Here is a 20,049-nt window from a genome sequence, read left to right on the forward strand (position 1 = left end):
CTCTCTCTCTCTCTCTCTCTCTCTCTCTCTCTCTCTCTCTCTCTCTGAAATGAAGGCAACCAAAGTCCAAGGTAAGTCACCTCACTGTGGAGCTTGAGAGGACAACCAGAGCTGATGAAATTGGCTGGCTGGTTGGCTGAGGGAGCTGAGGACAGGACTGTGTTTCAGAGTCAACTTTTCCTGTTGTAAACTATTTAGAAATTTGGCAAATTTAGTGGTGCATAAAGTCGTTGGGCTCCCTAGTGGCAAGGTTCTATGTTTGGGATAAGTATTGTTACCCAAGTTCAGCTCATATGTCCCACTAAGAATCACATTTGATATCGTGGTGGAAACCACCTTCTTTTCTGCATAGCCACGGGAAAGGGCGTAAACTTGAGGGTGTTTGGAATGAGGATTGAGTCTGTGTTTCGTCACTTACAATTGTGTGACCTTGAAAAAACTGCTTAACTCTGTTTGATTTGGTCTGTCCTAAAGTGGAAATAATAATGGCTATCCTATAGGAATGTCTTGAAGACTAAGTAAGTATTTTATATGTTACAAACCCATTGTAAAGGGAGATGTTAGCATGTTTGCTGAGCATAGGAGCCCTAATGCATTAATTTCTTGGTGCCCCTTGCTGTGATTTGTTAGTTGAAATGCCGAGAGTGGAGGGCTGTAACAGAAACAGTTCATACCAAGCATGTTAACTAGCAAGCTTGTGTTACATCTAGCAGGATACTAAATGTTAATTTATTTCTGTTTAAATTTTATTGTTCCCAGGGGCTTTATTTCAAGTCAGTGCATCTACTTTTAATCTTCTTACAATTATCTAGGAGGATAAATTAAGCTTTCTTTCCACTGAGGATATTTAAATGAAGTATTCCATCTGAAATAACATCTGTATGAAACATAGCCTTATCTGCTCTTGGGCTGGGGATTGAAGGGGTGAAATGGATCTCACCTGTTTGTTTAGTGCTTTAGTAAGGCCTGTTTCCTGCTTCTTGTTCTAGTTGCTCTTCCTCCCTCCCATCCTCCTCCCCTCCTCTCCCCTCCCTCCTCCTCTTCCTCCACCTTTTCCCCCTTTTACTTCTTCACCTTTTAGTTCAAAAGAGGAAGCTAGGCCCGGGGTCAGAGTATGGTCTCTAGATCTAGATGAGATGGGCTTGAATTCTAGCACTGTTGGGTATCTTTATCATTTTGAGTAAGCTCTTTAATCTCTCTTCATTTCACTTTTATCATCCATAGATTTTTTTTTAACTAATAATAACCCACATCTTAAAGTTATTTTAAATTAATGTTTTATAGGTTGGGTATGGTGGTATATGCCTGTGATCTCAGTTCTCCATAGGCAAAGGCAGGAGGAACAAGATTTTGTGGTAACCCTAAGATACTACTAGCAAGACCCTATCTTAGAAACAACCAAATGAAAGAGAACAGAGGGTATAGTTCATGTAAATACATAGAGTAGTGGATTTTTTTGTTTGTTGGTTGGTTGGTTAGTTGTTGTTTTTTTTTTTTTTTCCATGTCTAGTGCATGGCACAGCAAGAGCTCACTAAACAGTAGCAAGTGGATATTATTGACAATACTATAATAAGCACAACACTAAGAGTCTAGCTTTATTAAAAGACAAAAATAGACAGGTATTAGATTTTTAAAAAGCAATTTACTCTTTAGCATCAGGTTAAGAACTGGAGGCATGCAGAGACACAGTAGACTTGAGAAGATAGGAACAAGAGACTGAGCTCTCTCACTATACTCCCTTATACTCCCACAACAAGAACACTTTGGGATGGAAGGGACTTTTCTTCAACAAAGTTATTATACAATTAGTTCTGTAGCACGCAACCAGTGGATGCCTTCTCCTTTAGTTCTGATATTATTTACCTGCATTGTATTATCTACCGGTAGATAGAAGGAGATTCTCTGAGGTAAGAGCTCATCTCCACAGGGTAATTCTGTCTTGGGTTTGATGAATTTGCTGGAGGGGATTGGGGAATACTCATATTTACTCAGTTATCACATGGGATGCAGATGAGAAGAGAGATTTGTGCATCAAAACAAGGAACATAGGAAAGGGCCATCTCTCAGTGCTCTAGAACCATGAATGTTGCAGTCCAGAAGGCCTACCCCAAACTCCGCTCTAACTTTCTTTCCTGATTTATTTTTCATTTAGAGAAAAGTTCTTTTCCTAAGATGAAATGCCTTTTCATGCAATTCCTTCCATGCCTTAGTCTTCCTTGTGCCCAGCCCACATCTCAAAGCTAGCTAAACTACAGTCATGTTGTCAACACAGGAGTGACATTCTTACAACCCCGGAAAATATAAGTTTCTGGAAGTTTTATTGTTTCAGCAGGATACAGAGAAAGACTGAAGGTGTGTTTCACGACATCACAGCGGGGAGGATGCTTAAGTGATAAAGCTGCCGTTCACCTTTAGATGAATCTTCTTAACAAGCAGTCAAGGCCTGCATTATTCTCTGTGTCCTTGGTCACAGATAACAATCTCAAGCTGCTGCAACCATGAGGAAGAGTTGAGAAGTGAGAATTGAACTTTGAATCTATCTCCCTTTATGGTAGGCCATCACAAGTCCCGGTCCACCCATGTAATATCCAGGAGCCCAGTGGTCTGGAAAGGAGTGGTCGCTGGGATCTATAAAGGGCTTTGTTGTTGCCAGTTGCTGTGCAATCCTGCTCTCATGCACTGATACAGTTGGCAGGAGTTAAGGACATGCTATCTCAATACATGCTGAATTTGTATATTGACTGTTTCAAGCTGAGATCATTTAACCAGTTATACCTTTAGACAGGACCACTCAGCTCCTCTTTTCCTACATGCAACAAACCCTAAGGATTTTCTTATGAGATGGGTACCCTCCCTGTTCTAAAGCAAGGACATCGGTTTTTAATTATCTTCTGTAAAAATATTCTTTTTTGAGATTATAGTGTAACTACATCATTTTCCCTTTCCCTTTTCTCTTTTCAAATGCTTCCATGTGCTCCTTGCTCCCTTTCAAATTCATGGCCTCCTCTTTATCAGTTGTGTGTATGTGTATGTGCACATGTGTATTCTTAAAGATATAAATACAGCCTGTTCAGTCCATATAATGATATTTGTATGCATATGTTTTCAGTGCTGATCATTTGCTATTAGATAACTAATTAGTGTGTTCTTTGCAGACATTGGTACTTGGTGCTATATTGAACCTGAGCAAATGAATTTATCTCTTTCTGTCTTCTAATAGTTCAACATTCCCCTATACATCTCTTACTGACATCATTAGAATTGACCATATTAGCCCAGAGATTTATGTGTCTTGTCATAGTTCATGAAATCTTTGTTCTTTTTAAGAAATAAAAGAACATAAAGTTCTGGCCCTGATTATATTTTTGAAATTCACTTTCTTTTTGAAAAGCCCATGTTCAAGTAACTTAATAAAGTTTGCATGTGTCCCTCTTGATAATCAGCATTGTATAACCTCATTTCAAGATCCATCCAAAGGCTCCATTTAAAAAACTAATAGGAAACTAGACAATGGTGGTGGCATACTTCTTTAATCCTAGAATACAGGAGGCAGAGGCACGCAGATATCTATGAGTTCAAGGTTGGCCTAGTTAATAGAGCATGTTCAAGGACAGCCAAACACAGAGAAACCCTGTCCTTTTTTTTAAATTATTATTCTTTAAATGTTAAAATAAATAATTTTTTATTAGATATTTTCTTTATTTACATTTCAAATGTTATCCCCTCTCCTCGTTTTCCCTCCGAAAACCCCCATCCCTTCCCACTCCCCCTGCTCACTAATCCACCCACTCCTGCTCCCCTGCAATCCCCTACACTGGGGAATTGAGCCTTCACAGGACCAAGGACCTTTCCTCTCACTGATGTCCCATAAGTCCATCCTTTGCTACAAATGTGGTTGGAGCTGTGGGCCCCTCCATGTGTACTCTTTGGTTGGTGGTTTAGTACCTGGGAGCTCTGGGGGTACTGGTTGGTTCATATTGTTGTTCCTCCTATGGGGCTACAAACCCCTTCAGCTCCTTGGGTTCTTTCTCTAGCTGCTCTATTGGGGACCCTGTGCTCAATCCAATGGATGGCTGTGAGCATCCACTTCTGTATTTGTCAGGTACTGGCAGAGCCTCTCAGGAGACAGCTATATCAGGTTCCTGTCAGCAAGCACTTGTAGGCATCCACAATAGTATCTGGGTTTGGTAACTGTATATGGGGAAGAGCCTTGAGCACATGGGCACAGGGGAAAATTTACTGAACAGAACACTAATAGCTTATGCTTTAAGATCAAGAGTTGACAAATGGGACCTCATAAAATTGCAAAGCTTCTGTAAGGCAAAGGACACTGTCAATAGGACAAAGCAGCAACCAACAGATTGGGAAAAGATCTTTACCAACCCTACATCCAATAGAGGATTAATATCCAATATATACAAAGAACTCAAGAAGTTAGACTTCAGAGAACCAAATAACCCTTTTAGAAAATGAGGTACAGAGCTAAACAAAGAATTCTCAACTGAGGAATACTGAATGGCTGAGAAGCACCTAAAGAAATGTTCAACATCCTTAGTCATCAGTGAAATGCAAATCAAAACAACCCTGAGATCCCACCCCACACCAGTCAGAATGGCTAAGTTCAAAAACTCAGGTGACAGCAGATGCTGGTGAGGATGTTAAGAAAGAGGAACACTCCTCCATTGCTGGTGGGATTGCAAGCTGGTACAACCACTCTGAAAATCAGTTTGGTGGTTCCTCAGAAAATTGGACATTTTACTACCTGAGAACCTAGCTATACCACTCCTGGGCATATACCCAGAAGATGCTCCAACATGTAATAAGGACACATGCTCCACTATGTTCATAGTAGCCTTATTTATAGTAGCCAGAAGCTGGAAAGAACCCAGATGTCCCTCAACAGAGGAATGGATACAGAAAATGTGGTACACTTATACAATGGAGTACTACTTTAATCAGCTATTAAAAACAATGAATTCATGAAATTCTTAGGCAAATGGATGGAACTAGAAAATATCATCCTGAGAGACATAACCTAATCACAGAAGAACACACATGGTATGCACTCACTGATAAGTGGATATTAGCCCAGAATTTTGGAGAAACCCTGTCTTAAAATATAAACAATAAACAAAAACTCAAGCCAACCAACCAACCAAAACTAGTAGGAGTTATAATGGATCTTCTGTCTACAGCTTTAAATCTGAATTGAATATATGGTAATTAGCTGTGCCCTTGAGGGCTGTTTTGTATAGGTTCTTCCCAATGGAAGTATAATTTCCCTCTTCTAAAATGAGACAAAATAGTAAATATTCAGTTTTTGACCTTTCTAGACTCTAGGAGAGAATCATTTTTGTTCTTTTACTGAAAACACTAAAATTCAGCTACTTCTTATGGTAGAATATGGGAGATGTGGAGGAATTAATTGTATTTGTATATAGTGATGTGCACTGTCAACTTTTCATGGACTCCTGAGTCATATGTTTGCTTATTCAATGATACGATATTGGAACACTGGGGGTGTTCAAGGTGAATCAACAGCATTCTCTCTAACCTAACCTGAGGCATCTTTGGACTTGTGTCTTTTAGATATTAGTGCCTGATACTGCATCTATTCTGAGCTAGATCCTCGAAAGACTCTCCAGGATGGTTTGGAATTTACTAATACAGTTGTAATTTTTACCTCTGGCCAAAAAATAAAAAAAATAAAAAATTAAGGAGGATTGAAAAGACTGTATATAAGAAGCCCTGACATTTCTGGGCATGGTGGCTCTAGCACTTGTAGGGGTGAATACCGGGCAATCAGGAGTACAAGGCCAGCTTCAGCTACATGGCAAGCCATGATGAGCAAGCCAGTAAGCAGCACTCCTCCATTGTCTTTGCATTGTCAACAGCTGCCTCCAGGTTCCTGCCCTGCTTGAGTTCCTGCCCTGACTTACCTCAGCAATAGACAGTTACTTGGAAATATAGGTAGAAATAAACCCTTTCCTCCCCCACGTTGTTTTTGTCAAGGTGTCTCATCACAGCAAGAGTAACCCTAACGAAGACAATTGGTACCAGCATAGTAGGGTGTTGCTGTGACAGACCTGACCATAGTTGTAGAAAGCTTGTGGAAAAACTTGGGAACTTTGAGTGAGAAAAGCCTTTGAGTGTTGAGATGTCCTGTGGGAGCTTGAAAGATAAGACTGTTGAGAGCCCTGCAAATGATTAAGGCCTGCCTTGTAAAATTTTATAAGGAATGTTAAAGGCTCTGTCAGGGGTATTTACTATTTTAAGTTAAGAATTGGTGGCTCTGATTAGCTGGGGCTGAAGAACCAGCTGTTTAACAAAAGACCAGAACCAATAAAGTAAAACCTTTGCGTTACTGGGACACTATATGCTGTTCAGCTGGAGCTAAGAAATTAGCAGTGACTAAGAAGAGACCAGCATCACTGAGGTGAAATCTTCTGGGGAGTGTTTTATCAGAACCTGCACACAGAAGCTGTGTTGCAGAGGTGGCCAAGGTGGTATGTTGCACTCGCAGCTGAACTTGGTAGCATTTTAAGAGTTCCAGGTGGTTTTGAAGGCTTGAAGTGTCATGGAGAACAGCTGAGGTTTGACACCGTATGGAAGGACTAGAATCCCTCAAGAGGGCGCAGGAGAGGCTTTTGGTGAAAGTGTAGTAGACCAATTGCAATTGCTGAGAGACCCCAGCACTTTAGAGATGCCAATATTGTAGAATTACCACCAAGAGCAGCAGCTGCAAATGAATGGAACCAGCAAGATGCTTTAAGACAAGCCGTGTGTGCTGCAGCGGATGGAGCCAGAGAAGTGGTCTTTGGAAAAGCCCAGCAGACTGTGAGTGAATCACAGACACTGGATGTTGACTTACACTGAGTTTTGGTTTTCCTTTGTTCAGATTGTGCCTGTGTCCTTGTTCTTCCCTCTTGAAGCAAGAAAACATTTAATTTATTTTTTGCTTTTATAGGATCTCACAGTTGAGAGACCTTGAATTTTAAAAGATCTTGGATTTTTTTTTTCCAAAGAGACTGAATTTAAATGTGTTTGAATTTGTAAGGACTATATAGAGTCTTTTAAGTTTTTAAAATGTTTCATATTGTGATATTGCTGTTAATGTATGATCTTGGGGATGAACAAGAAAGAAAAGACATTGGCGCATTTGTATGTTAAGTTGACAAGGTGTCAGTTGTGTTGGATAGTTTTATGTCAACTTAACACAGGTTAGAGTTCTCTGAAAGGAGGAAACCTCAGTTGAGGAAATGATTTCATAAGATCTGGATGGAAGGCATTTCCTTAATTGATTGATGCAGGAATGTTGTGCTCTGAGTCGACAGGAAACCCAGATGAGCCCAAGAATTGCGAAGTCCACTGTTTCAAGTTTGAACTCAGATCGACTGTCTCACACTCACCATGTGGATGCTGGTAAGCAACCCTTAGTTTAGGAAACACTGGGTTTATATACAGCATAGTTAGGAATCCCGTGAATGTTCACAGAAAAGGGGAGTAGAGGGCTGTAATCATTTGGGGGAATGGTACTGAAGTGGGAGTAGGGGTTAATGATGTCTGTTCAGGGACTAATTTTATGGCCAGTCATAACTGTCTGTGACCTGACCTCTGATTACCTTTTCTTCATGGTTTAAACTCTAGGCCCTAGTCTCCCTTGAGCTTGTTATTTCTCTAAGTTCTCAAGGACAGGCACCTGGAGAGCTCTGCTTATCAGGAGGAGGGTTGGTTTTTGGAGACGCAAAGTCGTTGGAGGGGGGGATGTTTCTCACTGTCTCCTCAGGATGTCCTCATTAGAGGGGAATTTTATGGGTAGTGCCATTCTAACACTAGGGGAGCAGTCAGGGAAGGGGAGGGTGCCCTGGGCTTGCTACAGGAGGACAGAGCACAGAAACCTGCTGTCTTCTTATAGTGCTTGCCTCTGGCTGGAGGGAGAATGGGGAGCTTCTGGCAGGGGGTGGGGAATGCAGAAGCAAACTGTATACAACACCGAAGTCTCTCTAGTGTTAGTGGTTTGGGGGTTACAACAGGAGGTCCCAGCCCATTATGGATGACGCTGTCCATGGCTTGACTTGTGGGCCTGTATAAAAGCAAGCTGAGCAAGACACAATGTGCAACCCAGGATACTGCACTCCTCTATGTTCTCTGCATCAGCTCTTGACTCCAGGTTTGAGTTTCTGTCTGGAATTCCCTTAGCAATGGATTGTTACCTGGAGTATTCATGTAAACCCTTCCCTCACAGAGTTGCTTTAGTCATGGAGTTTCATCACAGCAGTAGTATTCTAAGAGAGTCAGAAAGAAAATAAATAAGGGAAGGGAAAGCAGTAAAAAAAAACAAACTAAAAACCAGAAAACCCAAATAGTGATTGGATATAGTGAATAAATAATAAATGACAGATATAAATTCACTTATATCAATAATTATGTAGAAAGACCAAGATTGTTGGGTGAGGCAAAAAAGTATGTATTCTGTAAAACACAAGCAGTTACTTAAGGATATAAAATAGCATGAAAGTAAAGGGGTGGAAAGGGGCTTCCATACAAGTAGCAGCCATTAACTAACATGACTGGAACAGCTATGCTAATTTCAGTCAAATAGACCTTAGGTTTTATTACAAACAATGTTACATATTTTCTAGCAACAGAGAGAGAAAAACCTTTATAAATGACTGACTACCCAACAGAGTATCAGAGTTCATGAAAAAATAAGTTAGAATTAAAAACACAAAATGATAATTGAGCAATTAGAGTTGGGAGTCTCAATAGCCCTCTAAAAGCAATTAAAAGAACTATTAGAAAAATCATTAAGAATACAGAAGAAATAAAAAAAAACAAAACACCACCAAACCACTTTACCCATTTGATGTATTTGGAGCATTCTGCTCCATAGCACAAGATATGGATTCTTGTTACTGTGAATGTCTAAGTTTTGATCAAATACTGGGCATGCTGTAGGAGTGCTGGCTGAAAATGACAAGCCTCTTCAGTGTTAAGGTGAGCTGACTCTAGGGCTTGTCATTTATAACTACCATTAACACATCTTTTGTCAAGCTCTCCCAGAAGTGGATTGTTGCTACCTCACCCTAGTGTTGACTCAAAGATGATGGGGTGTTTTTTCTCTATGATAATTTCACCCTATCTTTAAGGAGTCCTGAATGCTCATGCTACTGAAAGTTCCTTTGAGGGGCCAGAGTGGTGTGTCAGTGCTTGCTGTATGAGTGTGAGGTCCTGAGCTTGGTTCCTTAGCAAGCCCATGAAAGCCAGGCTTGGCAGTGCTTATTTGTAACTCCAATGCTGGGAGAGTGGGGAGAGACAGGGAAACTTTAACTTCAGCAGTAGGGTGTGTATGTGAGTGTGGGTTTACCAGGTAAATTCTAGGTACCTTGCTGTCTAACCAGTGTAGATGAAAAGGTAAGTGCTGGGTTCACTGAGAAACCCTGTCTCAAAAAAAAAAAAAAAAAAAAAAGTGAGCCATATATGAAGGCAGTGGCCTCTACACAAAATGTACACAAAACTGAGCATACCCATAGTCACATATATCGCCTGCACCCATATGTGCGTATGTGCATCATGCCCACAGCATTCAGGGTGCTTTGGGCGATGATTTCAAAGGGGTATTCTGGATCCATGTTGTGCTCTCAGGATACTCGAATGTAGCATACACTGTTTGGAGCAGGAGGACCCCTGACGATTGAGTCATCAGCCACCATGGGGCAGTTGTGACATGTTGAGAAGTAATGAAAGGCTTAGAGGTCTTCAGGTCCAATGCAACAGCAACTGGCTCTTGGTATTTATACAACAATATTATACAACCAACCCATGTTAAATAAATCTCATCGGACTTTAAAGTTGAACTATAGGACAAACAAGAATTATGTAAGTCTTTACTTTTTGCCCATTTTAAAATTGTTTTGTTGGTGTTGAGTAGTCAGAAGTTGTATTTTCTAGCATTGGCACTTTTTCAGATGAATTGTTTCCAGGTGGTTCCCCTAGTCTGTAGCTTTTTTTCTGTACCCTTGATTGTTTTCTTTGCAGTTTCAGAAGCTCCACGGGTGGTTATGATCCTATTTGTCTGTCCTTGCTTTTGTTTCTTGCACATTCAGTAGTCTTACAAAAACAAACAAACAAAAAGATTGCCCAATTTCCCCTATTTCTGTTCAAAAGCATATATATATATATATATATATATATATGAAATACTCTCTGTATATATACAATATATCTTATATTTATAATCTTTCATAGTTTTAGATCTTTCATTTTAGTGTTTCATCTATTTTGAGCTGATGGATGTAACAGGATGAAAGCTAGAGATCTACGTTCACTTTCTGCACGTGGCTCTCTGATGTTCTCAGAGGGTTAGGACGGACTGTCCCTTCTCCAGTGTATATTTTTGGTGCCTTTGTTGAGAACCACTTGGCTGTGGATGTGCGGATTTATTTCTGGAATCTCTATCTGTCCCATCAGCTTTGGTGTCTGTTTTCACGGCAGCACCACAATGTCTAAACAACTTAGATCTGTGGTATGACTTGAGTTCAGAAGTGGCGAAGGGTCCAGCTCTGGGTTTCTAAGGTTTCTTTCTTTCTTCTCGGGACTGATTTGGATCTTTTGCATTCCAATATGGATTTTATTACTTAAAATTCTTCCATAGAGAATACCACTGACATGTTGGTGAAGGTGGTGTGGCTATTTTTATATTGACAACTTACAATTTTATTTTGGTTAATGGTTTTACTTAGATCTTACATTGCCTTCTTGAGAGTTCTACTCAGTATATCAATCAAACTGCATTCAAATTTAGCATTTCCCAAGGATTCTCTCTAGTGTTCGCCTGCTCAGTAGTCATGCCGGGTGCCCAGGCACGGGCTTCATGTTTGCATCTTCCTTGACCTCTGTGACTTGTCATCACCATCTCCCTAATACCCTGGAGCCCACGTCCTTCTGTCTTTCTTCTGTCACCAATTTTATCTATGTTATAATCTCCTACCTGTACTTCTGAAAGGATTTCCTACGACATTTTTCCTTTTTGTAATTTTACCACACTAAAATCAGTTGTCTTCAGGGTTGTCAGAGTGCATTCAGTTAAAACATGATGAGATCTCATTTCTATAGGATAAGGCCTAATCTTCCTGCCCAGGTCTATATATCCTGGATCCCCAGCCACTGCCTAGATATCCCAGACTCCCTTGCTTATTCCCATGTGTGTTTCAGTGACACAGGACGTTTAGATCCCTGATTTTGCCCATTCTTTTTCAGCCAAGATCCTTTTTGTTCTCATACCGGCATTTCCCTGTCTACCCATCATGAAGTGCTTTCTATTTCTAATTTTAAAAGCTACTTCCTCTGATGAGCCTTTTCTGAATTACCAGATGGCATCAGGTGTTCTGTTCTGGGTATGTCCTCACAGAGCACCTACTTGTGTTCACCATCACGGTTAGACAGACGCTCTGAGGGTTCAGCAAATACATTTCTTTTTTGAAAATCACTGTATTCTAAGCACCTAGTAGGAAAGAAGTTTGACACCAGTTTTATTTGTATGCAAATAATGTTATCATTTGGAATCCATAGACTCATTCCTAACTTTGGTCCCTTTACTAACACTCCTTTAACCTCCCTTAGGGCTAAAATGCTTTCATGTGTGCACTGCATGAACCTAGTTTGGTTTGGGTTGAGCTTTTTTTTTTTTTTTCATAGACTATAAGCACTGTGCTCAGATGTGTGTCATGTTCTTGGTTCAGAGGGAAACAGAGCATGAAAATAAAATAAAATGATAGATCCATGTGTCCCTTACACTGTTGAACAAATGAATCTCTATCACCGACTTCTAAATGAGGCTTTAAATTAACATTTGTTCTCCAGCAAAGCCTCATGATGCTGACTTTGCCTTCAAAGATTCTGGAATTCAGTATTTTCACTGAAGATTGGAACATTTATCTCAGTTTGTGCTTCCATAATTCTTGTGATTCCATACTAATGGAATGTAATGAGGGAGGTTAGTGACAATTTGTTGGGGCATAGCATTAATGCTAATAACATCAATACTGAAATCTAGGATTTGTTGATTATTCCAGGAGCTGGTGGAATCACTTAGCACTTCTTATCCTATTTAATTCCAATTCAACCATTAAAACAAGCTCCGTGATTAACTCCATCTACTTATCAGGAAACTGTGGTGACATAACTTTCTTAACGTCATCTGACGGTGATGTGAAGAAGCATAGGTCTCAATAATCCCCAAGGAAATAGTTTACTTCCGCCACAGTGAAAGATCCTGTCTCTTTCACATGTTGGTTCTACCCATTGCCCCATTCCAGGTTAGAATGATCTCACTGTGTGTTCAGAGCTTCTTATCTCTTTTCCACCCCTCTTCCCAACACCCATGTCTTGTATTATCTAATAAGTGTATTTCAGGAGCAAAGTAGAAAACTCTGGTTTGAGAAAATCCATCCAGTCTAACCATGAATTTAGTTTTAAAGGCTCTGGGCCAATTTAGAAGACTAATATGTGCATTAGTGGGACATGATTGAAGACTGAACGGAGATGTTTCTAACCAGGATGGTTGAGGTGAGAACCCCACCTGGGAATGACAAGAGGTTGGGCAGGCCATATTAGTTACTGTCTGTATCTCTGTGACAAAATACTCAACAGAGGGAACTTAAGGGAGAAAGGCTTATTTTTGGCATATCATTTTAGAACATTTTCAGAGTACCATGGGAAAGAAGGCATGGCAGAAGGAGTGGCTCTGTCCTTAGAGGGTATGAAACACAACTGGTCATATGGTACAGAACCAGAAATAGGCAAATCCTTCAAAGTCTAACCACATCTTTCTTTTACCAGCCAAACCTTACCTCCTGATGACTTTATAGACCTCAAAATAGTGCCAGAAGCTAGAGAGCAGACACTCAGTACATGAAACTGTAGGTGGCACTCCAGATTTAAACATTCCATGCTGGTCCCCAAAGGTTCATGACCATCTCATAGTGTAGAATGCATTTAGTGTACATTCAAAAGTCCTATAGTCTCTAGCAGTCTCAACAGTGTTCAAAATTCTGAAGTTCAAAGATTTCTCTAAAATCAAGGCAAGCTCTTAACATTGAGATCCTGTGGTGTAAAGAGTACTCTTGGTGTCTCACAAAGAAATAAAAGAACAAAGTGAAAGTACCACAGCAAGGCCATTCTTTTTTGTAAAAAAGGGACACCACTGCCCAAACTGGGCTAGCAACTAGTATGCTTAGCCACAGCAGCTTCAGTCTTAATCCTTGGGCAAGGGGGAACTTGGCTGTCCCTCACTGGCTGAGGTTCAATCTCACCTCAAATTAGTCTACCCCCAACTGACTAGTTTGGGAAGCGGTACAACGTAAAGGAAGGAAATAGGTGTGTGTGTGTGTGTGTGTGTGTGTTGGGAGGTGGTGTTGGTTGTAGTTGGGGTGTGGTGGTGGTGGAGATGGTGGTGGTAGTGGTAGTTGTGGTGGAGGTGGTGTTGGAGGTGGAAGTGATAGAGGTGCCTGGTCTAAACCTTCAAGTTCCAGGAACACAACAGGGTCTTTATGTAACCAATAATCTCATTAGCTAGACAAGATGAAAAAGATTTGAGATTTGAATTTCTTTGCATGAAAGTCTAACAACATTTGGGAGATTTATGGCCCTTGGATAGCTACTTTTGATAACAAACCAAACCAAACCAAAACAAAAAGAGCTGTTTCTCACACCTGAAAAATAAAAATGAAGGTCATATATTGTCTTAGTTAGGTTTTTACTGCTGTGAACAGACACCATGACCAAGACAAGTCTTATAAAGGACAATCTTTAATTGGGGCTGGCTTATGGGCTCAGAAGTTAAGTCTGTTATCATCAAGGTGGGAGCATGGCAGCGTCTAGGCAGGCATTGTGCAGGCAGAGCTGAGAGTTTACATCTTCATCTGAAGACTGCTTAAGTCAGTAGAAGACTGACTTCCAGGCAGTTAGGATGATGGTCTTAAGCCCATGCCTGTACCATGGCCATACCTACTCCATGACACACCTACTTCAACATAGCCATACCGCCTAATAGTGCCACTTGCTGGGCCAAGCATATATAAACCATCACACATACTTTTAAATATACAGTGGTAAAAATATTCTTATCCCCAAAGGGAGGAATGGGTGAGCATCAGGAAAGACTGTTAACTTGTTAGGGAAAACATAAAATCCCATAGCTGCGTGTGTAACATCTGGGGCATGAGGTGTTACAAAATGAGCTGGAACAGGTGCAGGTAGCCCCAAAGGTCAAAGGACCACTAAACCCCAGTCCAGTTTTCCATGTCTTCTCTAGGCCATGTGTACAAACTCTTTTGCATTCTAAAAGGCCCCAGGAATCACACAATCGGATCCATCATAGTGATATCCCACGCTGTGGCACTAATTTTCTATTCTTGTTTACTGTAACTGTGATAAAATTCCCAACAGAAGCAACTTACTGGAGAGGTTTATGAGCAGTGTGGATTTGGCTTGGATTATAAATAAGAGGGACACAAAATTGGAGGGGGTTGGGGTGGTGGATCTAAGAGAAGTTGGGGGAGGAGTAGGAGATGAACATGTTCAAATACATAGTGTGCACCTATGGAACTCTTGAAGAATTACAATATTATATTTTAAAAATAGGTGGGAAAGGGATGGATAAAAGTTTGATCAAGGGGCACACAGTTAGTGGATGCAGTTAACATGAGGAACCAGAGCTAGTACGTAGCATGGTGAGTAGAGATAATAACTATATTCTAGACATTTAAAGAATCTACAAAGAAACAGTTTTTAAAGTTTTCATCAAAAGGAATTGATAAATATTTCACGTGGTAAATGTGGTAAAAGCCACATTACATGTCACTCAATGCATATATGTACTGACCATTACATGTGCCCTCATTAATATGTAAATTTCTTAATATTTTTGTTTCAGTTGGAAGAAAAGAAGTTAGACATGATTATAATAGAAAAACAACCATTTTTGTTTCCACAAGAGAAACTGAAATTACAACTGACTTTCAAACATCATTGCCTGTGGTCTTTGCATTTTATTGTTTGAGCCTATTAAAGTGAAGTTTTCAGCATATTTGTAAAGTGTAATTTTCAAAGTTGAAAAGTCATGGTTCTCAGACAGGAACAAAATGGATCTATACCATTGATTTTTTTTAACTACTGATTTTTCTTAGCCTACTGACTAATGAGGGAGTCAGGTGTTAATTCTGATTTGAATGTAATTTAAGAGCTAGGACCCTTATAAGCAATGTAATAATACCATTAGCATACAATTTGATTTCTGAATTATTTACAAAACTATCCCACAGCAGGCCATAAAAGTTTGAGTTTCTCTTTCCCATTGAACAGACAAGTCTAGAATCTTTAATCAATAGCAATTGTACATTCTCCTTTAGACAATCTACAGGAGGCTATTGGCATCATGTAACTCTTAGAGCTTATGCCATGCATTTTATTAATGTAACTGTCTAAGGGTGTTTACTAAATCTTTTGCTTTCTTCATAAGTAGCCTTCCCCTCCCTTCCAGAAAGCTAGGAGCCTTCCAGCCTGGAGTGGGTTGAAATGAGACACAGAGTCGGACTCAGGTTTAGCTTTAATGACTGATGATCTTCAGATATTAATGACTGATGGTATTCAGATATTCTAGCTCTCTAGCTATACTAAATGTTTGTTGATAGCTTCTAAAAGGTCCTGAAAACATTCTTGCTCTTTCTGAGGGTTAAAAGCCTGGTCTAGGTGATTAACACCTGTAGCCCTAATGTCAGAGAATTAAGTAATGTAGCTTTTGTTCTATCTCTGCAGGACTGCCTGGCTCTAACTTTCAACCTGCTAGTTAAAGTCACAGGAAGAAAAAGGGACACACTTTGAAAAGTGATTTTAGAATTTATTTCTAAGTTGTAAAAACTTTCCTATAAAAGCTCTCTTGAAAACACATGGTGGGACTCATGGCTCTAGCTGCATATGTAGCAGAGGATATGGCCTAGTTGGTCATCAATGGGAGGAGAGGCCCTTCCTTGGTCCTGCGAATGTTCTATGCCCCAGTAGAGGGGAATGCCAGGGCCAGGAAGTGGGAGTGGGTGGGTTAGTGAGTAGGATTAGTGGGTAGGGGGTAGGGGATTTTCAGAGGGGAAACCAGGAAAGGGTATAACTTTTTAAATGTAAATAAAGAAAATATCTAATTTAATAAAAGTTCTCTAAGAAAAAAGGGAAAGGGTCTTTTATATAAAGGGGGATAAGGGAGCCTAAAAGGGATAAGGAATGCTAAGGAGGATGAAGAGAATGCTCTCCTCTCTTTGTCCTCAATATTTATACACCTTTCAGAATAAATAATCACATGGTAAAAAGTTCACCACAAGTTTACACATAAATTCAAATAATAAATTGAATAAGATGTTTACAACAGAGAATGTTTATACACATATCCATTAGGAGTAATTATCTGGCCAAATATCACCTATCACCAGCTCTGCAATTCATGGAGAGTTAAAAACTATAACTCCTGTGACCAAGGTATTAGTGAAGTTTTGTATAGATAAACCCTGTCAATATTTTACCTTCTTTCCTAGCACCTATAGTAAATCATTAGTTCCCTTTTTATGACCTTTGGTTAATGGTTTTACAACCTCTTGGAATGTCCTCTGAGTAGTAGATGCCTGCTTGCTATGTCAGAAGCAATTACCTCCTGACACTAAAGACTGGCAGAATTCTCAATGCAGTTCTGATCTTCAGAGAGAACCTAATAGCAGTCCCACTATAAAAGAGCTTAATATTTTAGGAATGTTTATAGAATTATCATTAAGGATTAAGAAATTATCCACTTGTCAATAAAACATCACTACAAGACAGGGACAACATCATTGTTTTTCAGCAGAGTTTTGCTCAAAAGGGTGGGATAATACCTAGTGATTGTCATATATATTTAATAATAACAGGAAAAGCATATTTACACATTTCCTAAAATGGGTTTTTTTTTTTCTGAGCCTTGTCTACCAGAGCAAATCTGTCATAGATTTTTTTTTTTTTAATCTAAGGTAGACCTATCTTTGGAAGATCACCTGCTAATTATTAGCTTCTACTATGATGGCTCCTGGCACTCCCTGTCTCTTTGAGCCCCTAATGCTGCCATTTGAGTATCTCTGCTGATATTTCTGTTCATCCTTCAGGCAGTACCCCCTTCTCTGAGAACCTAATGCTGTCATCTAAAATTCTGTGAAGAGAACATGTATACCCCACTGTTAGCTCCCATTTCCACTTCTTTGGCATTCTGGCATTAATTTCTGAGGCACCGCAGGAAGAACTGTTTTGTGTTACAGTGTGTTCCTCTGTGAAATCAGAAGCTACTCATTTTTCTAGCTGATCCAGTACTCCTTCTGTTACGTTATTCACTAACCAGCACTGATAGAACACAAGGCTGAACTTAAACCATCACCCAGCCAAACTAAATCCTGTCAAGCCAAGGTAACAAGAAATAGAAATACAAATGCTTACTCATCAAAGGAGAGCCAGATATTTGTATAAAAAGATACAAGCAATGATCTAACTTCAGTTGTAAGACACACACACACACACACACACACACACACACACAGTGAGAAGAGGGGACAGAGAGCAAGCAAGAATTTTCAACTAACATAATTTGTTGTTATTCATCTATTCACTTCTTTTTTAAGATTTCTGGTTAAAATTATCTCCAGTCATGTTGTTCAGTGGTTTACACTCTCTGGCCACTGATTATCTCCTTATGACTATGGTTCCTCACTGTACAATTATTTCTATAAAGGAATGGTTTGGGGATTAGAACAGCGGGTTTACTTTAGGCATGTTCATTCCCCAAACTTACCCCTTGTAAAGGCTGCCAGATTCTAGGTAAAGGATTTGGTCTTTTGGTCCTTTGTGTGGAAAGCTCCTACTATTGCTAAATGACTTTATAAGCAGGGCTTTGGGTAGATGTGTATTTGGGTGTGTTTCACTTCTGAGTTGAGCCTGGCCAGACTCTAGCACCCATAAGGGACACCAGTCAAGTATGCCTTTGCTTATTGTAGGAATGCAGTCTTAAAATCCTGATTAGTGCTAACAGCTTCAACAAAGGTATTCTGTACACACTGGCAGATGAAGGCTGCCTGATGCCACAGCAGTCATGGCTTGCCATTTAGTTAATTACCCAAAACTTTTCCCTGCAACCCCTTGCCTTCTCTTCTCATCATGGGTTTTAAGCCTAGAGCTTACTGTGTAGGAATGACTTCCATCTTAGGTAAAACCTTCACTCTTGCTTAGTCTTAGATTTCTCTATTCTGTCTCATCATCTGTAATGACTTTCTTGGTTTTCAACTTGAGTATATCTGGAATTAACTAAATTCCAAAAATAAAGGTACATCTGTGTGAAACTTCTGCTTAATTTGAACTGGGAAGATCTATCTCTAATCCAGATCTTTGAGGTAGGAAGACCCATCTTTAATCTAATCAGGGACATATCTTCTGCTGGAAGCCTATATAATATGGTAGAAGGAAACTTTTGCTCTTTGCCCATATGCTTTGGTTTTGCTAGCAAGTCCATTCTGTCCAGGTTTTCAGACCTGTTGTGAGTCACTACTGGAGTGGCTGTGGCATGGTTTACAAACTACTTCCTATTAATTTAATCATCTTGGTTATTAGGCTGATGGTTTTCTTCTTTTCAGGCATAGTTTTCCCACAACCAATTCAGCTCCTTGTTTTCTGTGCCCTTTTATGGGGAAACAAATTCCCATATCAACCACACTTCTGCTGTGTGTCTTCTATCCTATCATTATTTTGATCCCCTGTTGAATCTTGAGTTCTTGTGTATGGCAGACATTTGCTGGGGGACATGTACAGCTGATGAAAAAGCTTTGGCTGCAGCTCTTTCAAAAGGACAAGTGCAAAATTGTTATTATTTTCTAAAGAATAAAACTTCATACATATATGTAATTGTTAGGTGATTTGAATGTGCCAGAGCAATGCTGCTTTTCCTCTCTCTTATAGCTATTTAAAAATAATATTTTCATTATTTCATCCTGGTTTTCTCAAAAGGAAGAAGGATATTTTCCTATAAATTGGTTACTCCTAAGATTTTTGAAGAGAGACAGTATGACAGGATCGTTCTGCTGCCAGTCCTACAGTTATTTGAGTCAACCCTTGTGCTGGTTTGTTTGTTTGTTTGTTTGTTTGTTTGACACAAAGTGGAGCCACCTTCCACCTCTGGGAAGCAACCAAGAGAAATAGCATCTGTAATCCTTGACTATGTTGTCATGTCAAGATCATGTGCCCTCATGCTCACACATAAGTGCAGTTCTCACTCTGCATCAGGGAAACTTCCCTTTGCAACTGAAGATTCCATTACTGAAGAACACAACAGTTCATCACTAACCAGTTCATCATGCAGAATTGTGGAGCCCAGCTTCAACTGGTACATCTCTAACACAACTTCTGCACCCAAGGTTCAAGAATCAAGCAATGTGGAAAAGGGGCACAAATACTGTAGGAGCCCTAGGAACAGGGAGTTTTCTCTGAGCTTATATGTCCTAGGAATTTCAGTAGCTGCACTCATCATGGTTGTCTAAACATGACCTGAGTAAGGAGAGCTCCAATAGACATGCTAACATGGATGGGAGAAGCAAATGAGGCTTCAATCCCAGGTAAAGAACCATAGGCAGCTAATGAATTCTAAGAGTGGGAGAAATGGTCTTCCCAGGAATGAGCAGAGCAATTGGGTATTCAATACCAAATGATCAGCCCTGAAGACATGTAAGTATACAAGTAATATTATACAAACTGAAAAGGCAGTATTTATGCATTTAGGAGTATACACACAAATACACACACACACACACACACACACACATACACACACATTAAAACAAGAAAGAGAGAGAATGACTTTGAAAGGCAGCAAGTGCGAGTATTTTCAGGGAGAAAAGGGAAATAGTCTAGTCATATTATAATATCAGAAAATATATTTAAAATCTCACTTGGGAAGAGGGAACTTTAATTGAGGAACTGCCCTCAACAGATGAACAATT

The sequence above is a fragment of the Mus pahari genome, chromosome 15 (genome assembly GCF_900095145.1).
Source record: "Mus pahari chromosome 15, PAHARI_EIJ_v1.1, whole genome shotgun sequence".
Taxonomy (NCBI): domain Eukaryota; kingdom Metazoa; phylum Chordata; class Mammalia; order Rodentia; family Muridae; genus Mus; species Mus pahari.